The sequence below is a fragment of the Halichoeres trimaculatus genome, unplaced genomic scaffold, assembly GCF_033239565.1.
Source record: "Halichoeres trimaculatus isolate MK-OKI-2021-1 unplaced genomic scaffold, fHalTri1.1 fHalTri1_scaffold_14, whole genome shotgun sequence".
Classification (NCBI taxonomy): domain Eukaryota; kingdom Metazoa; phylum Chordata; class Actinopteri; order Labriformes; family Labridae; genus Halichoeres; species Halichoeres trimaculatus.
The window spans coordinates 34826200-34844462 of record NW_027437192.1 but is presented as its reverse complement, the minus strand read 5'-3'; the positions used below and the strand labels follow the sequence as shown (position 1 = coordinate 34844462).

The following is an 18263-nucleotide window of genomic DNA, read 5'->3' as shown; positions in this document are numbered from 1 at the left end:
ATTTTCCATGCTTTAACGTCATCAATTCTATTGGTGTCCAGATGGCTTAGTTCTCTTAATAAAAGATCAGGCCTATTCAGGCCCCTGCTCATTTAATGTTTAAACTCTCAAGGTACTAAGAGTTTACACAGGCGGAATAAGTGGTCAACCTTGTACATTTCCACAAGCAGATAAGTCAAGGGAGCCCCCAATTAAGAAGAAGCGTAGATTGTACCAAATCCTGTCTCTAAACTTCCCAAATAGAACTACAGACTTAACATCAAGGGGTTGGCCATAGATACAGGCATACTCATTCTACAAGGTCCTAACTGTGTCCTCAGTAAGCAGCTGCTTGAGTGTAAAAAATAACAGAGCTTCACACAAATATATAGAAATGACTGTGATCCAAGCTTTGGTAAAAAAGAGGGATACAGCGAGGTCCTTTACAATGTCATAAGCGTACCTGATAGGGATAACACAAACTTTGAGAGTCAAACCACAGGGAAGGAAATAACATTTTCCACCCAGCAATAAGCGGTTGTTTTGACTTCTTTTATCCTTATATCATAAGGCGAGGGTAACAGAGGAAAACTAGGTGAGTTGACTGATATGGGCTGTAAGCGTATAGAGGTGTTGGAACGTTCAAATTGGACCGGTCCGAATGGTAATGTGTCGAGTATCGCTTGTAACTGCGGGTTAGAAGGTTTGATTTACGAACTCGTTTTTGAGACTTCATAGGAACTTTTTCAACATCCATGTCATTCAGGGGCGTAAAGAAGGGTTTGAGAGTCAGTGTTAGCTTAAATAGGGGCAGCCTTGTAATCCATGTCAACGTAGGTTATCAGGGTATTCGGATCTAGGTCTGCGTACACTGGGCATTCAGACTGTGGGGCGGATGGAGGAGCAAGTTCCTGTAGTTTGAGGTCTGTATTCTCCAGGGCTTCCTGAGCAGGAAACTGGCCAATGACTGCAGTGGCACGCTCGATCATAATTTGGATCATGGGAAAAAGACAGCACAGCACAACTAACGCTGTCAGAAACAGGAGAAGAAGGCAAGTGCCAATAATTGAGAGGATTTTAGATATGAACAGATTCTATAGCCAATCTCAAATCTTGTCTAGGGCGGTAATTCTTGTGTTCCAATTGGAATGGGATGAGTATTGATCCCTGATCTGTTTCAGATGTTGGATTAACATTGTTAGGTTGCCATCTTTTCTGGTGTGCACCTGAGTGCATACCCCTTTGTTGGCGCCATCATGGTCTCTAGAATAAAATGGTTTTGCACAGTCATGAGGGACATAGCATGCAACTGCTCGCTGACACTCTCAAAGGCTGATATTGACCAGTTTATGAAATGCTGTTACCATAGATAATTGAACCACTTGGAGTTGCGGGCCATGCAATGAGAATTAACGATGGATTCTGCCACCGGCAGCCATCCTGGAGATCTGTCGCTCAACACCCAATCTTCACGTATAGCTTTGTATTCATCAGGCACACCATCCACCTCTTGATTCCAGGTGACATCTCATCATCAGATCTCATCATTTGGGAGCCATTGACTAGCTTTGTCCTTTTTAGTCCTACTCAGTTATTTAGGTTTAGTGAGAATAATTACTGGTTCTATCATCATTATTGGAGCACGTGCCAGCCCAATTCGATAGTGCTGCCCTTATTTGCAGGTCATCACATAGCCAGAAAATGTCAGCTAAAGGACGCATTTCAGTAAGACTTGACGGCATCCTAATTCTCTTGACTAGTTCATTTTGTCGTCAAGTGTTAAGTGAATTTGAGTATGCTGTGAAGCCATCATGAATGACTTGGTGACATTGGATCTTAGCTTTGGCTGTAGTGTTATAATACCATATTGGTGGGACCGACACGTCAACATGAGTGAGGTTTGGGCCAAGTGCTAGGAAAACATCATCCAGGACATATGAGACAGCTTGGATTTGTTCATCTTATTGTAGAGGTGCGCCAGGAATGGGCATAGGGTTGGGCCTCTAAAGATTATACAGTATTTCTAGGCCGTTTGCTAGGCAAAATAGGTGGACTACATTGGGTCTATAAGGGCCAGGGGCGGGTTTGAATTAAGAAGCTCCTGAGTCAAAGTTTGCGGGGCAAACAGAAGTGCTGTTGGACCAGGGCTCACTAGAGCGGGCGGCCAAGTAAAGAGTACACTCAGCCAGGCAATTTTCTGGGGAATCACAGTTTCCATCGTCTAACCCTGGAAAAGGCAGAGCAAGAGGTTTGTGGTGGGCATTATAGCAAGCTATACAAGGTCTGTCTGTAACCTGCTGGGCTGAGTAGCGCAACCATTGGTAAAACATATTCACGCCTTTACCAAGTGTTTTCCACTTACACACTTTACCTGAGATATCACGGGACCAGCCAGTATCGTTGCTGAAGCATAACATTTTTAGGGCCATGGACGGGTCCATGGCCTGTTCTGTAAGAACACTGAAACACCAATTCTTGGGGCAGGGTAATTTAACAGTGATTTTACCATTGAGGTTGCATTGGTCATTAACAGATTGAAATTGTAGACCTTTCTCTGACCCTCAAAGGTCAAGGAATGAGTGGCCCACGGTCCACGGCTTCTGTACACTGCCAGAACATGTTCATGTGGTGGGACAGCCTTAGCACAATCAGGGCTGCCAACGCGCAGCCAGCAAGCCTCTTTTCACCAAGTTGTGCATTGGAAGAGTTGTCTGAGTGGACATAGATGTGGGAGACAAGGAGACACAGTGCTAGTGTTGTAAGCAATGCCCTTATTCCCATCCTAACTTTGCAGCTACAGCTAGAGGTCTGAATGTCAGTGGCTGCATGCTGAGGAGCTTGAGTCGGTGGAGGAAGAGGTCTAGTCTGAATCGGGCTCAGGTGAAAATGTGGCATGCTCAGTGTCTCTTGGTCATGGTGCCAGACCCAACTGCGGGGAGGTTGCAATAATTTTGGCATCTCCTGGTTCTCTCCAACAGGTAAGTCTGATGGGCTCGCCACTGGTGAGTCATGCTGTTCTACCCCTGCCTCTGACCCTGCTTCTGTCTAAGGGGGGGATCCAGCAGGCAAGCTAGACACAAGACTAATTGGTGAGCCACTCCCTGCTTCTGTCAGTGGAGAAGACCCGGAGGGCGGGCTATACAAAGGGCTAGACTATGAGCTACATCTTTCTGGTAATGAACCACTGCTTTAAACTCCTGGCTGCTGCTGCTGCCCATCTCTCTAGCAGTCAGCGTGAGCATCTTCTGGTTCCTTGGTCAGGATCACTGTCTCCCTCATCCTCACTCTAAGACCGGCGCGTGAGGCGTCTGGCCCAGGCTGTGTTTCCACAGACTCAGATGGTTTTCTGGCTCGGCAGCAATGGTTGAGGTGAAACCAAACTGCCTTACCTCAGACCTTGAGAGCAGTGGGAGTTGTCAAGATAACCTCAGATGGACTTCCATTTGGTGCCACTTTTTCTTGAATACCTTCAAACACACCCAGTCACCAGGTTGCACTTGTTGTAGCTCAGGACGGCTCTCTGCTTCTCGCTCGTCTTGGGCTGACTTTGTCTTTTGGAAGATAGCTCTGTGTATTTTGGTTAAATGTTGCACACAGGTCATCAATTCTTGTTCATATTGTTCTAAATTCGGCCCCTCATAGGGTTCTCTACTGTAAGGCAAAGGCATGGGCCTGCTAGTCATCATTTCATGTAGGGTTAGGTGCGTTAGTCTGTTAGTTAGTGAGCACATGCTTAATAGCGCCAGAGGCAGAGCATCTACCTATTTGAGACGTCCCCTGCTGTTGACTATTATCTTGGCTAGCTTGGCTTTTAGTGTGCCATTAGCACGTTCCACTACACCCTGCGATTGGGGCCCAGATACATGCACCCAAAGTTATGTTTTATGCCCAACATAGTCATGGATGCTGTCATGACATTTGCCCCAAATGCTGGGCCATTATCTGAGATCGTGTCTGGAAATCCAAATCTTGGGAAGACTTCTTTGCATAGAAAATTGGCCATCGATCTTGCATCTTCGTTTTTTGTTGGGATTGCCTCTACCCATTGGCTAAACCTATCCACAACCACTAGGATGTATTTATAGCCTTAAGCTCTCTCTCCCATGTCTATGTAATCCATCATTAGGTGCCTAAGGGCACACGGTCACACTGGCCATCCAAACCATGCCGTGCTTAGGCACGATTTACCCCCATCTCCTAGCTGGAGAGTAGGGCCTGCGGTCACACTGCTCCAAAATGAACCGCGTTCAAGCACGGTTGCCTCTTCTACCTACGTCATTATGTCGTTGTACAACGCATGCATGGCCCGCCCATGCGCCTACGTCATCAGCAAACGGCTGTTTACAAGAAGCTCACAGCCCCATCAGAGTAAACACAATGGACAACACAGAAAGCATGGCTTCGACTTTGGTTACTTTTTGGCTGATGTTGAATCGTTTTGGTCCCACACAGCCTTCCAACACCCCTGAACTGATCGATTATGCACGGCAGCGTTTTTCAAATAACCGTTCCGCTCGCATGAGAAGATTTTTGCGGAGGCAGCAGGAGACGAGGGAAGCATTCGAAGCTTTGCTTGCCGATTACGATCGTCGTTCAACAAGGTAAGAACGACATCAGTTGTAAACAAAAAATGTTATCTAATGATTCAGGAGGTGTAGCATCCCTGCACGTATGTTTGTGCCTTCTGTAAAATTTGAGCTCATCTTTAGGTCTTGTAACGATAAGTGCGCTGTGTATGAAAATGTAATGTGAAACAATTTTAACACCATAGTTATGCAACATAACCACACTTAAATAAAGTTACTAACTTTCCGGACAAAACGGGTGCCTTGAACATTTTTCGGAGCCAAACAATACCAGGAGAGTTGTGGTTTCATTGTTATGTATGCACCGTCTTACAGTTACAGAGAGACTGGTTGAGCCTGACTGGTTGTAGTTGGTACAAATTAACAACATCAGGCCATTTTAAATTTGTGTTTGGTCTTGTTTTATTTCATGTCATTAATATAACCTCAGCATTCGCTATAGGAGCATCTGGGTTCTGCAGAGATGTGGTGTCTGGTGGGAGCACGTCATCACCTACTGGACAGAACATGAGTGGCAGCTAAACTTCAGGATGAGCAAGACTACATTCTACCAGTTGTGCGACATCCTCAGACCACACCTCCAAAAAGAGACAACCACATTCAGGAAACCGGTGTCTGTGGAGCAGCGTGTAGCTATATGCATCTGGAGCCTGGCAACAAACGTGGAGTTCAGTACCATCTCCCATCTGTTTGGGATTGGCAAATCCACCATGGTCACTATTGCCATTCATGTTGCCACTGTCATTGTAACCAACATCCTCCCTCATTACATCAGAGTGCCCTCCGAACATGAGGTCAGGGACATTATTCAAGGTTTCAGAGACAGGTGGGGTTTCCCACAGTGTGGGGGGGCTATTGATGGAACTCATATTGGGATTTTAGCCCCATCTGACAGCCCTGCAGACTACTACAACCGCAAGGGATTATATTCTGTAATCCTGCAAGGTGTTGTAGACCACTGACTACGATTCTGGGACATCAATGTGGGTTGGCCCAGCAAAGTCCATGATGCAAGGGTGTTTGGAAATTCATCCTTGTACAAGCTGGGTCAAAGTGGTATGCTGTTCCCTAATATTGCAGAGACGTTTGAAGGAGTGAACGTGCCAGTTGTTGTCCTGGGTGATGCTGCATATCCGCTGCTGCCATGGCTGATGAAGCCATACCCAGAAAATCATCACACCACCCCTAGGCTAGGGCTAGGAGGACTGTGGAGAGAGCCTTAGGACGTCTCAAGGGGAGGTGGCGTTGCCTCGTGAAGAGGTATGATTGCCACATCAGCCACATCAACACTGTCATTTCAGCCTGCTGTGTGCTCCACAATTTCTGCAAAGACAACAGTGAGGACTATGATGACTCTGAGGTTTTAGGAGAAAGTGAGGCTTGTCATCACAATAACTTGTGTGCTAGCACCTCTTCAAACATGACTAGAGATGCATTATGCTCATATTTTGCAAGCCTGTAATGTATTTGAACTGTTTTCTGTTTGTCCATCAGGGTCTGAATTTTGACTTGTCTGTAAATAAAGTCTTCATTCAATGTGATGTGGGCCTTTTGGTTTTTTGTTTTTTGTCCTCATACAAGTGTTTGATTTGGACCGATATAAATAAATTGTTAAACTTGAACAAAACAAAAATTAATACTATTTGGGAACTGCAGATCAAATACTCAAGTACAGATTCAGTTGGATGGTAGGGACACTGAAAGAGTGAAAGAAATCAAATTCTTGGGGGTCACAATGGATGAGCATATTAACTGGAAACCACACATTAAACATGTCCAATCCAAAGTGCTCTGTAGCATTGCAGTATTACATGAAGCTAAACCGATTCTAGATCACAAAACACTACGTATTCTGTACTGTTCCATAATCCATATTCAACCCACTGCGCAGAGGTCTGGGGCAATACTAAAATAAGCACAATACATCCACTCATCACTCTACAAAAGAAAGCGATATGAGCTATTCATAAGGCAGGGTTTATGGATCATACAAACGCACTCTTTTTACAGTCAAAATTATTAAAACTAGAAGACCATGTCAAATTACAAACCGCAATCTGTAAATAGTCTTCCTTGAATGTGATCGGGGCCTTTTTGTTTTTTTTGTGTTTTTTTGTCCTCATACACGTGTGTAAATATAGAATAGCCATATAAATAAAATTTATAGAAAAGCCACTTGTGCGCAATGTCACCTGATCAAAAGCTTTTCACCAGACATCCTGTGATTTCTAATCATTTGAAGAGTGCTTTACATTGCCCCCGTGTCCACTTGGGAATACAAATTAAGCTTAAAATTAAATGATAAGTCATGTAATAATACTTTTGCAAAATGAGTTGTGTACTATGATTGTTGGATTCATCTGAACCTGTAAAAACAATGTAATCTACCCCAATGAGGATTATAACACCAGTACAGTTCAAGATGGCTTTATTGTGCAGTAAGTGTAACACATACAGAGAAAAAGTACTAACATTCAGTGCAGAAGCAAGAATAAGTCAAATGTAAAAATAAAATAAAAAAAATATATAAATATTGTAATTTGTGCATGCCAGATGCACATGAACTGTCACAGTCCTCTGCTACAAGGACAGGGGCCATTTATGTGGAGGTGGCTGCCTTTTTAGCTACCTCATTGGCTATGTTGTTACCTTTAGCAACAAGAGTATTAGTTTTCTGATGGGCCGGACACTTAATAATAGCTTTTATGGATGGAAGGTGGATAGCTTCTAATAGATGAGCGATGGCTTCTCCATGAGTTACAGGGGTACCATCTGCTCTGGCAAATCCTCTTTATTCGCAAACTTTACCATGAACGTGGCAAACACCATAAGCATTTGAGGAATCTGTATACACATTTAGACATTTACCAGCAGCTAGTATACATGCTGCTGTTAGAGCTTTGATTTCTGCCAATTGTGCAGAGCATGGTTGGGGTAATTTTCTGGACTGCACCGTTGTGAAAGAGTTATCAGGATCGAGCTGTCCTACAACGTATCCCGCATGGTTACCCACGGCATCTTTAAAGCAGGAACCATCTACAAACAATGTCAAGTCAGCTGTTATTGGTTGGTTATGTAAGTCATACCTGGGTTTTATGAACAAATCAGTCTGTTGGACACAGTTGTGTAGACTTCCATCATCTGAGAGTACGAGGTGAGAGGCTGGATTGACAGTATTACAACGTTGAATTGTAATATCAAGGGCTGAGAAGATTACCTCATAACCTGTGCGTCAGGCTTGGGTTAGGACAAACTTGGGACTTATAAGAAGAGCATGTATTGTGCGTATAGGGTCATTGGATGTCTCATAGTAATGGGGGATGCTTTCTTGACTGCAAAGACTGTGGCTGAGTAGCAGTCCTGCTTCTGCATTATCAAGTTTAGTGCTGTAGTATGCTATAGGATGTTTTGTCCTGCATCAAAACTGCACAGGGGTAACCCCATTTTTCAGCTACATATAGAAAGAATGGTTTGCTGTAGTTCGGGTTGCCTAAGGCTGGGGCGGTCACAAGATTGATTTTTTTGGGGGGCGACGAAGCACTGTTTGGCTTCTTCAGTCCACTGTAGAGCAGAGGTCATCTTAGACTGTCGTGCTGCACTTAACATTGCACGCAAAGGGGCTACTTTAACAGCATAGTCGCAGATCCGACTCCTATTATAGCCTTTCATTCCCAGAAAGGTGTACATTTGGCCTTTTGTCTGTGGTTTGGGTGTTTTCAGGATGGTCTATGTGAGAGGGGGCTATCTAGGGTTGGTTTCCACTGAGCCTTCGTCCCAAATATTCTACATCTGTTTGGCAGAACTGCAATTTACTGCGACTGACCTTATGTCCTCCTTCAGCCAATGCCCCAAGCATGGCCAGGGAATCTTGCTCACACTGTTTCTTAGTGGGGCTAGCTATCAGGATGTTGTCCATAAACTGTATGATAGTACTATAGTACTTTGTAACGTCTAAGTGTTGTAAATCCTCAGTCAAAACTCTATTGAATATAGAGGGGCTATCCACAAAACCTTGTGGCAACCTGGTGTAGGTGTACTGTTGGCCTTGATATGTAAAAGCAAATAAGTGTTGTGAATACGGTGTTTCCGCTTCAACTATGATGTTGATGACACGCAAATCATGTACCAGTCTGTAATCATTAGAATATGGCTTTTGGGTAAATTGGGTAAATTGGTTTGTTGCATGAGCTCTTAGTATTAACCAGAACTCCTGCTTCAATTTGTGACTTGGATTGTAGGCTTAATTCCTTCTACAGCCTTTTGTGAAAGGGGATATTGATTCTTCCTGGGCAGCACAGTGTTGGGTTTTGAATTTATCTGAACTGGTTGAGCGGACTTCACAAATCCTATATCTGTTTTGTGCTGTGACCAGAGTTTGGAGGGCACTGTTTGCAGCAGGTTTTCATGTTCTTCTGGGATTGCAAGTTGAGTTGAGGGAGTGGTGTCTATCAGAACCTTTTTCGCAAAGCCCTCCACTATAGAAGTGTAGGCCATTTTAATGTACTGTTGATCAGGGGATACAAACATGCAGCTATCTTTTGTGGCTAACCACTCAGTCTCTGAGGTTGCTTTCGTCATCATCAGGCCTAAATCTTTTGACTGGTATCCTGAAGCTACTGATAGGGTAACGTGTGGGGTGGCAATGGGGTTTGAGTACCAGGGTGCTAACCTCTCAGGGAGCGATACTGCAGCTGCTGCCCCTTGTGGGCCTATGTAAATATCTGCGACATTTAAATAGTAGGACCTGCCATTAATAAGTTCCATCCAACATTCGTCATATTCTAGATGGGTCTGGTGGGCGTCGTACATCATGGTACAGTGTAGAGATGACTTTGGAGTGGAAACCTGTTTAAACTGTCTCTGTGTCCATGGCAACCACGTCTCTTAAAATTGTTTAAAGTGCAAGATTGGCATGAGCTCAATCCAGTACATGGCTGCTTACTGTTAGGCTTTTTCTTTAATTGGAAGAAGAGGCATTACAGAGGCTTGAGGCTGGTCAGGGTCAGGAGGCAGGTCCAGCCAAATACCATCAGGGGTACACATTATGTTAGCCCTCAGAGAGCATAGACTGTCTTGTCCCAATAGATTAACAGGGATGGTGAAACTCTTTCCCCTGTGGCTGACCTTTTGGCCTCTGTTGGCCCCCCTGCTGGTAGAAAATTAGCTGAGCACCTTGTAGTTTCTTTGCATGTCTGGATTCCAACTCTACCTTATTCTGTTCAGCGTGCAGAACATGTGTCCAAAAAACTGCTATAGACGCAGTTTCCCAACCTATGCAGGTCGTCATGACTCGGTTTTTAAGTTCTGGATTCAGTCCATTCACAAGAGCTGTCTTCAACAGGTCGTTGTAGGCCACATTGTCCACATCAACACAAGAGTGTACTTCAAAAACACTTTCCATGCGTGAACAATAATCAGCTGCTGACTCACCATCCTTCTGCTCGGTGTTGTGGATCTCAGGCCAGTACAGGGTCTGTACTCGTGCACCTCTGGTTCCCAATCCCTTCCATCAGCTGGTCTTGGTTGGGGTTAGGAAACACCAACATTGGCATCTGGTGTGCCCCTTTCTTTTCTCCTTGGCTCCTTAGGTAATAATCGAAAGATTCTGCCAGGAGAGAAGAGTTTTTGGCAGAAGCAACATCAGTCTCTGTGTTTTTGGGGGTCACAAACAAAGCTGACAATTCAGGATACAATCCCCCCTCCTCCTTTTCAGGAACCTCCTAGGCAGCTGTTGCAGCAAAGTCCACACGTTGAAGAAGAGGGGCAGCAACTGCAGAAGCAATCTATGTCGGGGGCAGGTCCACATCTCTTGCCCTATATTTCTGTTTCTTCATGTCTTTTTCACTCATACTCTCTCCTTCCATTTCTTGTTTTACCAACAACCCTGCTACTGACTTTTCCTCCCCTATTTCTGCTTCCCACTCCCATTTTTGGAACGCATGCTAGTTTATCTTTTTCTTCCCTACTTGCTTCTTCTCTTTTTCTAAAATAACACTACATCTCTTCAAACAATTAGTACTTAGGGATCTAATTTTGTGGAGCAGCGTAGGGGGCGCAAGCCTGGCGCAACCCGCGCAGTGTTAATTTTATGCGACGCACCGCTGTGCGCTGCCAATTTGACAATTTGTTAGACCGTCTGCGCAGAGATTGGCGTGACGGCGCGCCAGGGAGAGGTGTCGGCAGATTCATGTTGGTGCAGTGACAATTTTGTGCCAAAAAAGTGCGCTGAAAGCTCGCCATCTCCAACCTGGTCTATTCTCGGTGCAAAGAGGAGCGCACCCCACGCAGCTGTAATTTGGTGACAGGCGCACATGTGCGCACATGACAACAAAGCCTCAGAGGCAGGTTTCAATAAACAATCACAGCAATCCCTATTTAATGTAACTGTCTGAACCAGCATATACATTTGTATCTATATTAAAGGCAGGGTTGGCAGTCCTGAAAAACTAGCATGAATTTGAATGTAGCATCTCGTCAGGACTCCGTAGCCCCTCCTCCCCCTCCCCTTGGAGCTCCCTCAAAGCAACGCCCCCGCTCACATGCACGGGCACTGCGGATTCGCAACTATGATTGTGAATGACTGAAAGACGGACTCAGCATATCATTTTACGTTTAGCACTATGTAGAGTCATGTCTCATTTAGAGGTAAGGAAACACCAAAACGTTAAAACGTAAAGCTAAAAAAACAATAAACAAACGTGGCTTTTGTCAGAACTCGCGACTGTCATGCTAGAATCGTCCACTTTTACCTGTGACATGATATTAGGAGTAAAGCTATAATACAAATAGTACATCTACATTTCCTCTAGGACTTACCAAATATCACATTTTTTAATTTGCTTGTCAGAGCCCCTGTGGTGAGAGTTTATTAGACTCTGATCCGAACTACAGCCCAGAGCCAAGTACCTCATCGGGTCAGAGGGGACATGCCCGAGGTCGAGCGAGAGGGGCAGTAATTAGAGGCAGAGGAACAGAGCAAGAAAAGAAAGCTTCTGTCTCTCTTTTCTTGCTCTGTTTAGCTGGAGGAGCAGCAACGGGCAATCGAGGTATAGGTAGCTTCTCCGCCATTCTGCAGCGCTGCTCCTTCCTTCTCAGCTTGGCCACGTACACTGAATCATGTGCACGCCAGTGAAATGTACACGCAGGAGGCGGGCAGAACGGCGACAGGAGGCGGGCAGAATGGCGACAGGATTTGATTGGTTTACAAACAAGGTGTCCCTGGATGACGATTGGTTGGTGTTTTCCCTGTTTTTACTCCTGCTGTAGATACTACTTTAAGAACACATCATGTATTTCTTGCCATTGGTACATATAGATCATTTTAACCAGCATAACAAAAAGTGTATCTAAATCAAACTACCAATTATACCTTTAATTGTCCCGTCACATCTGATGTCAGATTAAAGCCGTTTGTCATAATGGAAAGTTAACCTGACGGCAGCTGGAAGTTTGATGCACATCTTACAATTAAACAATAAACAGCCTTAACATCTGATACAGAGTAAATATCTGGTTCTCTCATTTCATTTAATTCAAAGAAAAGAGGGAGAGAAAAGACAAAGAAAAAAGAGACAAAATAAATGTATGTCACTCAGGATTTTACCTGTGATTTCCCATATATAACGTGATCTAAAAAGATGGAGTACATTATTGTAAGGAGGATGAGGTGGAGACACTGGGAGAGTATACAGTATATCACCAAAGGTTCTGCTATTTGGTGATGACAAACCAGGAGTGCAGGTGGATCAAAAGTATTCTGAATGGATAAGCCAGCTGTGTAACTGCCTCTTCATTTTGTACTCCTATTAATGACAAAGGAACAGATTAAATCTGTCCCGGGAGCTGGCCCACACGGTGACGGGCTTTGTGTCCTCTGATGCCCCCCCCCATGTCCATTCTCCTGCTGCAGGGACAGCGGCTCTGACCGTCTCTGCTACCAGGTCTTTCCAGCACACTGTTTCCGCGGTGCTGGGGATCACTCAGACCAATTAGACGCTGTGCCTCGGCCAGAGGGCATTTAAAGGCGAGGAGAGGCGCTCATTTGATTGGTGAAAACAATGCTTGGCTATGTTGAACCCACTCACCACTTTTCTCCTCCCTCTCTGCCATTTGCCCGGAGGGAGGCGTGGACGCGCACCTCAGCGCTCCTCTGCGCTCCTCTGCGCTCCTCTGCGCTCCTCTGCACTCCTCTGCACTCCTCTGCGCCTTGGCTGCGCCTCTCTTGGCACTGCAGGAATCTTGCAAAGTGCGCCAGTCACGCCCTGTCTGCGCAGTGAAGGCCAGCGCAGGGCAGGTGCGCCTGCGCTTGCGCCTGGTCTACGAAATTAGAGCCCTTAATGTTCCTATTAATGGAAATACCCCCTTGGTGACATGGCGCCAGAGTGGAACAGCTGTAACAACATCTTCCCCCTATTTCTGCATCATTATTTTAGCAGGGCCTGTGAGAGGTTCAGGTAGCGTATTTAGTTTCCCAATTTTGTTCCTCATAATTTCCTCTGTTTTTCTGTTCTGACTCACAGGGACAGGTGTGCTTGTACTTTCAATGGGCTTATCATTCACACACAAGTATTCACTCACACTGATCTTCTCATACAAAGTATGATTGGATCTTATCGATCACACTCTACTTTTGGGTAACTCTTAATTCAGCCAGGTGGGTTGTATGACACCTTTGTTCCGAGCACCGCACCTCAATAGTATACTTCCAGTATGCAGACACTGAAAGAGTAACCACAAAGTTTATTTGTGATCCCCATACGCCCATTTTATCTTAGAGGGCCATCCTATATCAGCCTGTTGTTAACTTTTCTGACCTCTCAGGATTATCTAGAGCTCCTACTTAAAAGGCTTTTTCCAAAACCACTTCACCTCAGCCACTTGCTGTACCCTTATATACTTTTATCACTTCTTTTCTTTTTAATTTCTTTTCACAATTTAGAGTTAAATTTTGGTTTCCATGTCAGCTTCAAAACCTATTCTCATGTCAATATAAAAACCTGCACGCAGGGATTGAAACCAGTCACGTATGACGGCCTCCAACACCACATGAAAAATTTATAGATTCAGGAACTACATGAAGCTAGTCTGCAAACAACCACAAAGGATTTACATGCAACAGTCCTCCACTAACATACAATGGAGTTTCATCAATGGCCCACTGCTGGGACTTAAAGCTTTTCCATCACTGTCGCACAGGATGCATATATGGCCCACCGCTGGGACTTAAAACACTAAAAGGAATGGTTCATAACACTGTAGTCACTACTGGAAATGGATGGAGCGTCTGTTGTCGGTCACCTGGCCTGACTTCAGGCCGGATCCTGTCCTCCGCTTGTTGGAGCTGAACTTTCCCAGAGTCTTAAACAGACCCCTGCCGGCAGTTTACCCTTGGTCCAGGCTCAAGCAGCAGACAGCAGAAGGTCCATCTCGGTGGGACCTCCAAATGTCAGGGAAACTTTCCCTGTTGCACTTAAAATAATTTCAAGGATTACAAAATCACAATGTGATGAATCATTTCCTTTAATTCACATGCAGCATGGAGAGAAGACCTCTGCTAGGTGTTCTCTCCAACAAAGATGTTGTCTTGGCTTATATACAGTTCAAGCTGAGGTGATAGAAATTCCACAGGACAGCTGCTCTGCACCCTTGTCAATAAATGACATTGTTGAGCTTCAACCATGAACACATATCCAAACTCCAGTGGGTTTACATTGCCTCAAACTGACCTCCTACTGTTAAAGCTATCCCCCGTCTACCTTATTGCCCTCAATATAGATCCCTTGGTCATATATTTAGTCAGACTCCAACTCTCACATGGGGTAATAACAAACTAGTCAGGTTTTAACATGTGTTCAATTCTCACAGGTAGGACAGGTGGGACAGCCAATTCCATAAGGACTAGCGTCGCAGGCCAATCTGATGGGTGGTGTTGGGTCATACTGAGTTAGCAGTTCATCTGAAGTTATCAGTCTTTTTGTCTCTTTGAATGCTCTTTCACAGTCCTTAGGCCACTCCCATTTTGCTCCTGTCTGTAGCAGCGTGTTAATGGTGCGGCCACACCAAACGCGAATTTGCGGCGCGATTACATACAAAGTCTATGCAAAGACGCGTTTAGCTGCCGATTCGCCTCTCGCGGCGCGATTCGCGCGTTTGGCGCGGCGAGTTTGGAGCGTTCACGCGTTTGGGCGGTAGACGCGAATTCGCTCGAGTTCAAAATATTCCCCCACGACGTCATTGTTTTGACAACGTTGGGGGGCAACCGCCGCCTGCTCCGGCTCCAACTCCGCCGGAGGATGGAGGAGAAAACAGTCTGTGTGGTGTGTCATCATCCAGAGTTATACGATACGACGTGTGTACTCTACAGAGACCAGAAAAAAAGGAGCAGGCTTGGTTGAAAGTCTCTGAGGAGACAGGTTTTGAATGTAGGTTCTGAAAACATTCGTTCCCAGCTGGATTTGCTTGCACGGGCTATCACTGAGTCCGACTGTGTTTTCCTCAGCGGAGTTTTGAGCCTGATAGAGAGGAGAAAAGTGCGGGGCAGGGGCAGAGCCAGGGAAAAAATGGAAGTTCTCTGTGCTCCTCTCTTTCCTCCATCCCTTCATTATCCCCAGGGAGACTTCCGGGAACATGGGTCGGGGGTTCGGGTGGTCGGGGCTACGGGGGGTCGGAGGTTCGGGGGATCGGGGATGAGATCGCAGGGAACAGCCAAGCAGGGCTGGTGGAGTACCAGGGAGAGGCAGCAGGCATTGATTGTGATCTCCAAAGCTTTCACACACTCTCCTGTCATGCTTTGGAAACCACAGCTCATTGTTTTTCAGATGCTCTTTTGGACTTTCGGTCTTTAAATGAATGAGCTCTCTACTCCGCATGCGCAGTACCGCGCATTCGCGTGTTCGCGCCTCAGCTTGTCAAAAAAGTCCAGCGGCGAGACTCGGGCGTTCACGCGGCGCGTGACAGGCCATTCGCGCGAGTAAATTCGCGTGTTCGCGTTTGGTGTGGCCGCACCATTAGAGGGTAGAGCGTTGTTGCCAAGTTTGGGAGTGTTAGGGCGAATTTAAAGGCTAAAAATACAGACATGCATTTCATATGATATTTGTGAGATTTTAGTTGAGGTAATTTCAGCCAGACCTGCAGCAGGCTTGTTCTCAGAAAAGGTGCTTGTGAGAGGGGTCAGAGGTGAGTTTCTCAGCAGCAAAAAACAATACTCAAAACCTTTGCCTAAAACGTTCCACCCTCATAGGAGAGTACAGGAAATATCATGCTGTGACCAGTGGTAGTTTGGCTGGAGCCAAACTATCCCCATAGTGACAAGTTGGCAAAAACAGACACACTGACATCACTGAAACCTTCCATAAAGATACATGTTCGAAGCTGAGGAAGGGAGTCTGTCCGTCCATCTACCATGATTGCTGTGTTTCGAGCTGTGTGACTTCAATAAAACCCGCAAAGGCTGCCAAGTTGATTCTGTCGTCTCGTCATTGATATATGTATATTTGCATCTTGGAAATCCTTTACAGGCGAAACTTGTGATAGTAGTTGACTAGTCCTAAATATGACCTCAACTGCGACACATTTTCTGGTTTTGGAGCCTGAAGCACAGCTTCAGTCTCTTTTTTTTTTAAATTTGTGTAAGCCATGCTTGTCAATGACATGTCCACAGTATGAGATTCCACTCCTGAAAAACTCACACTTACTTTTCTCTGGAGTGACCCAGAAAATTTCCCTGTCATCTTCCTCAGTGATGTCATGCAGCTTCAAGCAGGCCAGGCCAACACTGTCAGACTGATGTAGATTCACTTTCACAGGTTGTCACATTATGCACATTTTTACCTTTGTATCTTGGCTTCTTGTCTTTGAATGGTTTATCTCTTTTTGCTTGGTTGTTGCTTGATTTCTGTCTGCAGACTCCCTCTATGTGTCGAGGTCTGTTACACTTTCTACAGTGTTTGTCCTTAAACCAGCAGTCATTTGCATCATGAGATGTTTTGCCACATCTGTAACACTTATGTTCTTGTTTTCAAGTGTCATTCACTGTCATCTTGTTTATGTCACAGTCTACCACTTTCTTTTCTAGCTCCAAAGCACCCTTAACTGCTGTCTCCATTGAAATTGCAAGAGCCAGTGCCTTTTCCAGTGTAAGGTCTTTTTCTGACAGTAGCCTTTTTTGTGTGCTTTGACAATGCATGCCACAAACCAGTCTGTCCCGCAGGGCATCAGAGAGTCCAGCTCCAAATTCACAAAACTGAGTCAGCCTGCGTAGTTCAGCAACATATTCTGAGATGTTTTCATCTTTAGACTGGTTTCTGTTGTGGAAACGGAATCTCTCTGCTATCACAAGGGGCATTGGGCTCAAGTGATCTTTAAATATGTCAACCATGCTTTGGAACGTCTGTGAGACTGGCTTTTGAGGGGCAAGCAGGTTTCTGAGCAGGTTATACGTTTTAGCACCCACTAGGCTGAGGAGTGTGGGAACTTTCTTCTCATCATCCACATCATTTGCAGTGACGTAAAGTTCAACTCTTTCAATATATGACTCCTAGTCTTCATTGTCAAAGCCATGCTTACGTATGTCCGCGCTGATGCTACAGCTAGCCGTTAGCTAGGTTAAGCTTGTCACTCAGGCGTCTCTCTTTCTTTGCTCCTCTTCCTCTCTGCTGTGCTCCGTCGTCTCTCTCAACTGGCAGTGCAGCCGGGATCATTTACTTGCATGACGCTTCGTGCTAGTCGCCAATTTGTTGTGTCTTTAACAACTTCAAAGATGAATAAAGGAATACGGAGACAGAGCTTCCATTAGCATGAACTTTACTGCTAAACGGCAGTTTACAAAGATCCATTTTAACACATATCACTCCGCTAACGTACTCTGCTTTAAAGGGTGTGGTAAGGCACAAGGGGTGCTATAACTCCGCTTGAATAAATAGTCCATACACTACAACAATAGGTTAACAGGTGGGGGCAGCTGCAGCAGAAAGATAAGTTTTTTAACATGTTATTCTGCTCTGCAGTCTTCCAGCAGGGCTGAGAGTTCAGGCAAATATAGAAACGTTAAAACTGGGGGGAGGGTTAAAGAAAAAGAGAGGAAGAGCAAAGAAAAAGAAGGCAGAGCAAAAGAAACAGAACAGACAGAGGAAACAGCTCCATCATGTGGGTCCAGCTTTGTTGGTGTTGAGGAAATTTCAGAAATCTTGACACTTGATGAAGACTCAAGAGACTCAGATGGCTTAAGTTGAAATAGTTCATATAGCTCAATTGAGGAGAAAATGACAGACAGTACACAAGGGTGTCTGGTGTAATCCAGAGTCAATTCTAACAGACCACTCCGTGTGCTCAGTATGTATTTTTCTTAAGATTTGGGATTGCTAAACCAGTGGTTTCAGCTAAACTTGGGTACTCAATGTGAGAAACAGTGTTCAAGGAGACAGGAATGTGTGAATCAGATCCAACACAGACTAGGAAAAACACTGTCTCTGTGTGCAGATAACTTTTAAGGCAAATACAGGAATTATTGTGACACATATAGAGTCAATTTAGAGAACTAACTGAGGAAAGGCATAAAGCAATATGAAAATTCCACCACAGTTGGACTCATTGGCCCTCATTTATCAAACGTGCATACGCCTGAAAAATGGGTGTACGCTCCTTTTCACGCACAGATCGGCATTTATCAATCTGAACCTGGGCATCAGGTACGCTCAAATC

General features: G+C 45.0%; 1 protein-coding gene across 3 annotated transcripts in view; it reads left to right on the top strand.

Annotated features, from left to right (window-relative positions):
* gabbr1b (gamma-aminobutyric acid (GABA) B receptor, 1b) overlaps window positions 1–18263 on the top strand; it is a 234129-nt gene that overhangs the window by 115775 nt on the left and 100091 nt on the right. The gene's annotated exons all lie outside the window — the stretch shown is intronic.